Below are 10,438 nucleotides of genomic sequence, written 5' to 3' on the forward strand. Positions count from 1 at the left end.
ATTCCTCGCGGCATGACACCGCCGGATATTCACCGCTTTATCTGCTGTTTGGCCGACATCCTGCGTTGCCCTTCGAGACTCTCCTTCCTTCGGCTCCTCACTCGCCTACTGAATACGCCAGTGACGTCGCAGCTAGAGCCTGTGCAGCTCGTCAACTTGCCCACGATCGACTTTCTGCTTCGCAAGTAGCCCAGAAGTCCCGTTACGATAGCCGACACAGAAGAGTGCACTTCACGCCTGGCTCTCTGGTGCTCCTATGGTCGCCATGCCGCCGCATTGGCCTATCAGAGAAGCTCCTCTCACGTTACACCGGGCCCTACGAGGTCCTTCGTCAACTCGGTGACGTAAATTACGAAATTGTACTCCTGGATCCTGATTCTTCGACCTCATCGTTGCCAACTGAAGTCGTTCATGTTTCCCGGTTGAAGCCATACTGGTCTTCCAGCTCCTCGCCTTCATAGCAAGCGCCAGGACGGCGCTTCAGCCGCCGGAGAGTGATGTTACGGAGCAATCCATACATGGATCAACGCGATGCTTGACAGCGCGCCAAAGACGACGATGAAGACGCTAGCTCTTGGCCCGGATCGGACGTCCCTTGCCCTAGCCTCCTCTGTATATATTTTGTAAATACATCCTTCGCCTCCATCTCGCTTCCGTCACAATATAATCGCAATAACAGAAACATGGCTAAAGGAAGATGAGTGCGTAAATATACCTGGATATGTGATGTCACAGCCGAGAGCGCATGCGACACGTGGCGGTGGAGTAGCCATGTTTATCAGGAACGAGCTCAGTTTCCAGCGTCTAACTGATATCTCGAGCACTCAGCAATCTGCGGAAACTATTTGCGACGATTGAATGTGGTGTCATAGCCGGTGTAGTATATCTCCCCCCAAGCTCAAGCGTAGGTGAGTTCATATCTGTCATGGAAAGTGTGCTGATTCAATGTGTAACCTCGCATTCTCAGATAATACTCTCTGGTGACTTCAATATAGATCTGCTAGAGGATCAGTGCCACGACTACTTGTTCCTCCTACAATAATTTCATCTTAGAAATGTTATAACCAAACAAACACGTTTTTCGGAAACTTCTGCCACACTTATTGATCACATGCTGTGCAGTCTTGATACTAACGTAGAAGCTGGTGTCTATGATTTTGCAATTGCTGATCACCACCCGACTTTTCTTTTCATGCCACAATCGTACTTGCATCCTACTCGTAAAACAGAAACGTTGCTCCCGAGATTTCACACAAGCGTTAGTTATTCACAAGTACGCACCCTCTTGCAACACACTATGTTCGAAACGCTGTATAACGACGACGTACAAGTAGAATGTGATAACATTATTTGCAGTATCACGAATGCAATATAGCAGTCATCGTATATGTGCACCCGACGTAGGTATGATCACGCCATATGTCCTTGGATAACACACCTTCTTCTCGCACTACTGAAGAAAAAAGGTTATTATCACAATAAGCTAAAGTTAAACAAAACAAATGTATATTACAAAGCTCAATTTAAGTACTTCAGAAATCAGTAAGTTGGGCTAATGCGTAAATCTAAAAGGGCATATTATGCACGTATCGTTGCCCACTGCTATACAAAACAAACGTGGCAAATAGTCAAGAAAGTGACAGGGCTCGATAACAAAAAGATTCTCCCTGACAACGTCACAGCTAGCCTTACAAATGATTTTAATGATTATTTTGCCACGGTTGGCGAAAACATTACGAAACAACATTACAACTGCCCATCACTTACGTTGAAAGATGTGAAAACAAATTTAGCTTTAAGGTAATAACAGAAGAGCTGGTGACGTCTGCTATGAAAAATGTAAAGCTGAACAAAGCCACAGGGATTGATGGTATACAAGCTAGGGTACTGATAGACAATCTAGATATTCTGAGTGCTCCACTTTGTCAATTATTTAACAATTCATTAAATGCGAATTACTATCCAGATGTATTAAAAATGGCCAAAGTTTTACCAGTATACAAAACAGGCAACCATAATATTCCCGGCAGCTACAGACCGATATCCGTATTGAATATAGTGAACAATATCTTTGAAAAATTAATCGCTCAACAGCTTAAGGACTTCTTTAGCAGGAATAACATAGTTTGCCCAGAACAGCATGGTTTCGTCCCAGGGAAATCCACATCAACAGCTGTCCTTACCTTATCTCAAATACTCCATTCTGCCCTCAACCATCAAAAGATTGCTATTGAAATTTTCATCGACATAAAAAAGGCATTTGATACCATTTGTCACTCGGCACTACTGAAAAAACTGAAGTGCTATGGTATTATTGATGGCGCTCATGAATTCTTATCCAGTTATCTCACATCGCGAAAGCAGAAAGTACTAATTGACGGTTTCCTATCCGAATCTAGGAATGTCACATGTGGTGTACCGCAAGGATCCGTATTGGGTCCCATTTTATTCGCTCTATACGTTAATGATTTCCCGCGGATTCTACAATCATCTAAAGCATTAATGTATGCGGAAGATACTGTAATTTTATTCACAGGTAGTTGACTTGAAACCTTACAATATACGGTATCTAATGAACTACAAGCTGTTTCAATGTGGTTTCGTGAAAACCAACTGTTACTAAATGCCGATAAAACAAAATACGTTATTTTCCCATTCACGAATGAAAACTCTGATCAACGTTTCAATTAGCATATCATTAAGCAATCGGACCATTGAATGTGTTCCGACTATTAAATATCTAGGCATTATATTTGGCAGTAACGTTAACTGGAGAGACCAAATCAGTACCATTTGCAAAAAGTTGTCATTCAGCTGTTACACTCTCATACGAGCACGTCAATACTTTAATTTGACATTGCTGCGAACATTATATTTTAAGCCTATTTCACTGCCACCTTAGCTATTGTTGCGAGTCGTGGGGCCGAACGTACATAACATACCTTACTCCGTTATTCCGATTTCAAAAACGGGCTGTTCGTGCGATTACTTTCTCCTCGGTGCGTCATCCCTCTAATCCTCTATTTCAGAGGCTGCGTATAATGCCGTTTACTGACATACGGAACTACAAGATTTCCTGCTTAGTAAATAAAATACTAAACACAAACACACCTCTGCCGCGTACCATTTTCACGTTTCCGTCGTTCAACACACGGCATGCACGCAATGGTAATCTTATAATCTTCCTTTATGTTCGAATGTGTACGGCGAAAGGTTAATTCCATTCACTGGTGTTACGCCATGGAACAATTTGCCTCTTGAAATAAAACTCGCAAGAAATTTTGACTTTACATGCAAATGCTACTACTTAACTTACCAAGCGCGTTCTTGAGATTTTTATATTAAAAAATTAGGTGTATGTTAATTTGTTGTTTTTCCTTGTTCTTTGTTTTTGTTTCTTTTCAGCGCAGTTCTGTGAATACATATAGTATTTACCGTATTTACATATGATACTTTCGCTACTTTGTTTGTATAAGACTGCTAATTACTGCAATACATTTTTTTGTATTGGACCCATCACTAGCCGCTTTAGGCTATGGGATCAAATATCCGTGTACGCATTCTTTATATTATTGTGTAAATTAATCCCTAGACACATATAGAGAAACTACGGTTGCGTGAGAGCCACTAGAAACGCTTCTGGTCTAGTTCAAAAGCAAATTACGAAGTGACATTCTTCAACGTGCAGTTGGACTGACTGCATAACCCTACTAAAAATCCTATTTGATTTCAAACGGGTTTCATCAAATAGGATTATGAAACGGGGCCCCGTTTGAACCTGTTTAGTCCAGACCTGTTTGCCCCTGTTTGAACCTGTTTAGTCCAGACCAGTTTGTCCCCGTTTGAACCCGTTTAGCCCAGACCAGTTTGTCCCCGTTTAACCCACTCCCGTTTGGCCCTGTTCAGTCCTGTCCTGTTTAACCCAGTCCTGTTTACCCCTGTTCAAACCTACTTATTTCCCTATTTGGGCGAGGTTCTGTTAGACTGGTCCGATGTCACTTAACATAAGTCACTCTTTAAATCTATTTGGTGCACTTATGGATTTGAGATCAGCCTTGAACGATTTTTGTGTGGCCTATGAGTGCGCTTGACTTGTATGACCAATAAGAGTATGCAACCTGAAAAAGCTTGGTAGCTCACTTTCATAGGTACTACAAGTATGCAAATGTAATTCTTGCAGGTGTACTGCATGCTTTATCATTTGTACTCATCTTACTGCAGTGTTGTGTTGCTGTCATCGTTTGTGCATAAAACAAATGTACAGCAAAGCGTAATTTTAAGTTGGAAAAACGTCGGGTGAAGAGGACTTGTAAAAGAAAGACATAAGTATACTTTACGTATGTTTTTATGTACACCCATTCAGACATTAATACTAAAGCGCTCCAATTTAAGACGGGGCATGTCGCACATCTGACAAGCATAGTTTATTCGAAATTCTAATGGTACTCTGACAGAAAACCAGTGTAATGTGTTGCTTTGGTGAGAGCTTGCAGGGCACCTGAAAAAGTAAAGAAAAGCCTACAATTTTATTTCACTTAAGCAACAGGTTTACACAAAGGCAAAAGCAGTTATGTTCCCACACATAAGAATGGGTAAGCATTCAGAACATAGAAGATACTAACAAATCTCATTCAAAGGTAACTGGTTTCAGGCAATTTGGCTACGATTCTAAGGGAACAAGCATTACTGTGGTAGAATAAACCGTCACAATTAGCGGGCCACTGAAACAAGTGTTATAATCAAAAAGAACCCCTATTCGATTAACAATAGTATTGAAGCAACAGAAGTAGTACAAGCATAAAATGCACATTTAAAAAGCAGCATGGACACGTCCAGCTAATAGATTACTCGGAAGCTACCGTTCTGCCAGCAAAGTAAATACCGTAGTATAAGCTTTAGCATCCACCGTGTTTGGCTGGTTTATCGCATATGGATAATTAAGAGACTTAGATGGGCTAGTTGGTTGCTGGCTTGATGGAACATTTTATAATGGTGTTTGTAGTAAATTCTGCTTCATTCTACGCCATGATCTCATTGGTAATCCGGACAGAGTGTTCCTCTGACCGCTGACAAAGTGCAATGAGCATGAGAAGGTACCGCCTCCTGCTTTTTAACTATATTGCACGAGAACACTATAATATGGTCGTGCGTCGTCCTGAAGGGAACATCACCTTAGACAACTCTTGCACAGGAGGGTGCTTGGTGCACCTGAGTACTTCTTCCGGTCTCACTGATTATTGTCCCTTAAAGGCACTAAAATGACGCGCGATGGACGCTCGCGCGATATAGCTAAACATGCGAGAGGCTGTACACCTGGCCTCCAAAACATGCAGGTTCATGTGTACACATAGAGTTGTCAGCTTGCTTATTTCCCGTGCTCTGTGTTTCTGTGTGGACCTGCGTGCTAAGCCATGCCACGGGCTGTGCCGAATGTTTGGTATGTTATTGGTATTTTCTTCATTAACAAGTTCGGGATCTTGTAGCAATATATTGCTACAAGATCATGGCCTGGTGCTGTATCTGTAGCACTGCATTGCTACAGATACAGCACGATTAGAAATGGCATCAGACAACGCATTGCTACAAGGTCGTGGCCCTGAACTTGTTAATGAAGAATGAAGAATGAAGAAAATACCAATAACATACCAAACATTCAGCGCAACACGCGGTACGGCCTAGCGCACAGATCCACAAAGAAACACAGAGCACAGAAAATAAGGAAGCTGACAACTCTATGCGTACACATGAGCATGCATGTTGTGGTGCTCAGGTGTAGAGCCTCCCGCATTTTGTGCCATATCGTGCGAGCGTCCATCACACATCATTTTAGCACCTATAAGGCGCAATAATCAGCGAGACATGTAGAAGTACTCTCAGGTGCACCAAGCACTATCCTGTGCAAGAGTCGTCTAATGCGATGTCCCGTTCAGGATGATGCACAACCATATTATAGTGTTCTCATGTAATATAGTTAAAAAGCAGAAGGCAGTACCTTATCATGCTCATTGCATTTTGTCAGGGGTCAGAGAAAAATTCTGCCCGGATTACCAATGAGATCTCTGCCGACCGTGAACAGTGGATGACAAGAGTGGCGTAGAATGAAGCAGAATTTGCTACAAACTTGTGATCTTGCAACTTTTGGAGATATCGCAGCTGCGTACAACGTATGGAAACCTTTGGGTGATAACATTTTCCCTACAGTGTTGCAGTCAAGATTTCGAGATATCCGGAGCACAGCACAGAAGCATTGCTAGATAAGAGGTCAAATATACATAAAGCTGATACCGAGCCACGAAAAAATTTTCGTGGCTCGGTATCGGGACTTACTGATATGTTGAGATATCAGAGTTTGAGTTTACAAGGGTCCAAGGGATAATCCGGAGTCCCTTACTACAGCATGCCTCATAATCATATCGTGGTTTTAGCATGTGAAACACAAGAATTTAATTTTTTTAGAGCAAACAGTATATGCATAAGACCAAAGGCTAATATAGAATACGCTGACAGCAGCTACATAAACAAAAATTTCATACTTTCAAGAAATTGTCAGATGGTCTGAGCAAAGATCTACTAATGCCAAAATTATGGCCATTAGTTATTTAAATAAATGGCCTATTCTGCAATACCTTCCTTACATTTACCTCAAATTATACGTGCAGTGTACATACATGGTGCTAACTACAGCTGAAAAAGATTGGCACTATTCCTTGAAGAAGTGCGGGGTACTTTTTCACACAATTGCAGCAGTTTGCCTTGCGATTGTTAGCCTATGCAAATGGATTTAAAACTTCTTGTCGTCCCTGTTCCCTGGACAGGTTAAATAGTCGCATTGCACCTCCTTTCATCAGTTTTTGTCCACAAAGTCATGCAGATATAATGTTACCCTGAGCTTGAACCTGTTAATGCATTCTGTTCCGTAATAATGAAATTGTGGTCACTGAAAAAAAAAGCTCAAGTTGCGGAGCAGAAACAGATTCCAGGGTTACACCATGGCAGCTACACACCGTGGACCTTTTCTTTTATTTCAGAAGGAGCTGACTGAACGCATGTTCCACGGTGCAGGTTACTCTCGCCAGGATATCGTGACGTATCCTGCAGTGTTGAAGTTCAGTCCTTTGCATAAAACAAGCCAAATGTATAAATGACAGGCTGCGTGACCATGCAAACTTGATGTGTGGGTCAGTTGGCATTAGTATTGCACTGCTCTCAGTGCAAGTGCACTCATATTTAAAAACTACTTGATTGTGGCAAAATAAAGGACCAGAGTTCTTCAGAGATATGTGAAAGCTTTCCTTATTCAAATGACAAGGAACCAGTGTGTTAGCTCCCCATAAATAGAATTATTAGACATTGAGACTGCTTATCATCACTGTAAAACAAATCGCGCAAGCCAAGCCACTGCGCCATTTTTGTATTTGTGTGAGCAACGTGCATTCAGATTGATCTATTTCACTCCTTTCGTCTTTTGCACCATAGCGCTGTGCGAGTAAAAACTGGACTTTTTCTTCGTGAAATAGTGCTAGTTTAACACATAAACTAGCTCCACGGCAGTTTGCAATAAAGGAGTATAAGCATCCTCTGAAAACGTGCCCATAAAGAACAGTGTTAAAAGAGCTCTTTAAAAAAACATGAGTGTATCTGTCATAAAGGCCAACTCTTGTGTCTTTTACTTAACATATTTTTCAATACCAATATTGAGGTGCAAGCTCACCATATTATATTACCTTGCCAATGAAGCAAATCACAGTGGTGCTTGACTGTCGTGGGAACAACTCGGATGTGAAGATTGGCACCAATCCGCAGCATAGCATGGTCTGCTTACACTTCATCTCCAGGCCCAGCCATACCTATAGCAGCATTAAAACAAGTGAGCTTAGTGACATAAGAGAAACAATATAGAAAGTGACACTGTGAACAAAGCAACCTTCATTAGGCATAAACAGTAATAAAATGCAGACAGTGTACCCATAGCTAAGTTGACTTTGAGCAACATAGCATGCACAGTAAGAAAGATCTGATGTATGAGCCATCTACTCGAAGAAGATTACTTGAAAGCCCTTTAAAATTTTGCCGCCTCTCATGCACGGATGGCTGTCCTGGCTGAGTAAACCTGGTTTATCCCAGATATAGTGTAAGCAAGCGTTGTCACTTGAGGGGGCAAATCCTAATAATATTGCAGAACATGTATTCTTACAATGATGTTAATGTTTTTGTAATGCTGGCCATCCTGCAGACCCTGCAACATTATAGCATCGATAAGGGTAATCGCATCACCCAATAAGGCTAACCAATAAGTGTCCCAAGAAGCATAACTCCGGATTTCTACCGGGAAGCATTCACTACATATTGACAAACATGCTTCTATAGCTTCAGCCCTAATTTCATCAACATAGTACAAGCTTCAAGCATCTGCACAAACTTAATGCAAAAGGGTGTCATTCGGAATACCACAATAGTTTCCTGTCCAATTCAGCCTTTAGAATAAACACTGGCAAGTTCATTACTATGCCTAGAACAAATGAAGCTGTTTTGGAATTGAATAAGTCTTTTTCATAGATACGAAAATCACCACCACTATGACTTGCTTATGGGCATTTTGTAGGCAAAAAGCACCAAGCACAAGAGTTGAAGCTTGGACAAGTCGGTGACTGTTCATTTTGGTGGTGCTCACAATGAACACATGTGAGGGAAATAAGCGACAGACAGAGAGTGAAAGCGTGCTGTGCTCTATCGCTCTCTGTCTGACCGTGACTTCCTTGGTATGCGTGCACTGTGGATACTCCATCTGCCTGTTTCCTTATCTCTTTAGTATATGTGCACATTGAATACCATTGAAAGGAACATAGAGACGAAATAATGCTACAATGAGCAAGAAACGTGCCTTCCGATGCAGCACATCCTTATGCGACACAATTTTCTGGCAACATCCTAAGCCTGCTATTGCACTGAAAATGGCTTATTCGAGCTGCTGTACAAGACAAGTTTGCTTTTACAGAAGACTGATGACATTTGTTCAATTATTTCGACAAACTTGTGGTTATGCAGTAATGTGAAAAGGTGGCATCATTAAAAGCCACCTTAGTTTTTGTCTAAAAAAATAAATTACATTATGGGGTTTTACATGCCAGAACCACAGTCTGATCATGAAGCACGCCGTAGTGAGGGACTCCGGAATAATTTGGACCACCTCGTGTTCTTTAACGTGCGTCTAAATCCAAGTACACAGGTGTTTTCGCATTTCACCCCCTTGGAAAGGCGGCCGCCATGGCCACGATTTCGTCCCGAGAGCTCGTGCTTAGAAGCTCAACGCCATAGCCACTAAGCAACCATGGCAGGTATGCAAAAAAAAGAAAGCATACAGTCAACTCCACAGATCACGCTAGGTATAAATAAGCAACAGTCAACAAGCTGAACCTTTGCATTAATGCTTTACATAATGGTTGAGGTAAAAACAATTGCCGAAACATTCCAAATGCACTCAACACGATTTGGAGAAGACAGCAAATGAGAGTTAAAAATGTTGAAAGCGAAATGTTTAGAGTAGTGCTTTACTGCTGCAATGGTTTTTGTCAGTGCGCCAGAGAGCACAGTATGGCTAAGGTAGCTGCTGAAAATAATAGATCCTCGTTATGACTCTTTAGGGACTGATTTGCATTGTTTGTTGCATGCCTCAGGAATTTACTTATTTATTTATAAACATACCTCATAGGCTCCAGTTGGAGTATCGCGTGAGGTGGTAGGAAAAAATTTCTGAACTAAAAAGGAGAACATTCAACAAAAGAACTCAAAAAGAAGAAAAATACTTACTCTCTCACAATGTGGCTGCAAATCAGGCAGCTAGCTTATAAAAACAAAGCAATTAGAAAGTTTCATAGTGGTAGTGCTTTAGGAGACAGAATGTTAAATTCTGAGCTTCGAACACTTTCAGCCACCTTTGTGGCCTTTTATTCTGAGGTCCCGTTCTCTAGTATTATGGGAATCAATAACCCCGCTCCCCCCCAAATTTTTTTTCAAATGTAATACACAATTAGGACAACTTACGGAAATATAATTAAGAACACATAATTTGCACATGCAGGTATGTTAGAAGAGAGAGAAACGGAAGTCTACAAGAATGCGTAATAACAAAAGTAACCAAAGCCCTGCTGCTTTTGTCAGGCAAATCATAGCAAGACATGAAAGGATATGCGTGCCTCACAAGATGGTCCCTAAAAAAATTGTCACAATGCAGTCAGTAGGGAGCACATCATGCATTTCTACATTAGCCTCCAATTACATATAACTCAAAGGAGGCTACTTAAATGAATTGATTAAACTGAAGGTAGGCCAGATTCAAAATATGCGATTCAAGTAGACCGAAACTGCAAGTTATGAATATGGCATATTCATAGCAACAGTGCTGTACATTAGGTCATACATGGCAGCCTGCGAAGTTAAT

General features: G+C 41.3%; 1 long non-coding RNA gene across 1 annotated transcript; it reads right to left on the reverse strand.

Annotated features, from left to right (window-relative positions):
- Positions 1-4,463: 4,463 nt before the first annotated feature.
- LOC125946167 (uncharacterized) lies at positions 4,464-9,756 on the reverse strand. The gene is made up of 3 exons (XR_007467431.1): positions 9,703-9,756; positions 7,725-7,847; positions 4,464-4,498 (listed from the first exon to the last, which is right to left on the reverse strand). It is a non-coding gene; the product is annotated as an uncharacterized LOC125946167 (long non-coding RNA).
- Between the last annotated feature and the right edge of the window lie 682 nt (positions 9,757-10,438).

The sequence above is a fragment of the Dermacentor silvarum genome, chromosome 6, assembly GCF_013339745.2.
Source record: "Dermacentor silvarum isolate Dsil-2018 chromosome 6, BIME_Dsil_1.4, whole genome shotgun sequence".
In the NCBI taxonomy this organism is placed as follows: domain Eukaryota; kingdom Metazoa; phylum Arthropoda; class Arachnida; order Ixodida; family Ixodidae; genus Dermacentor; species Dermacentor silvarum.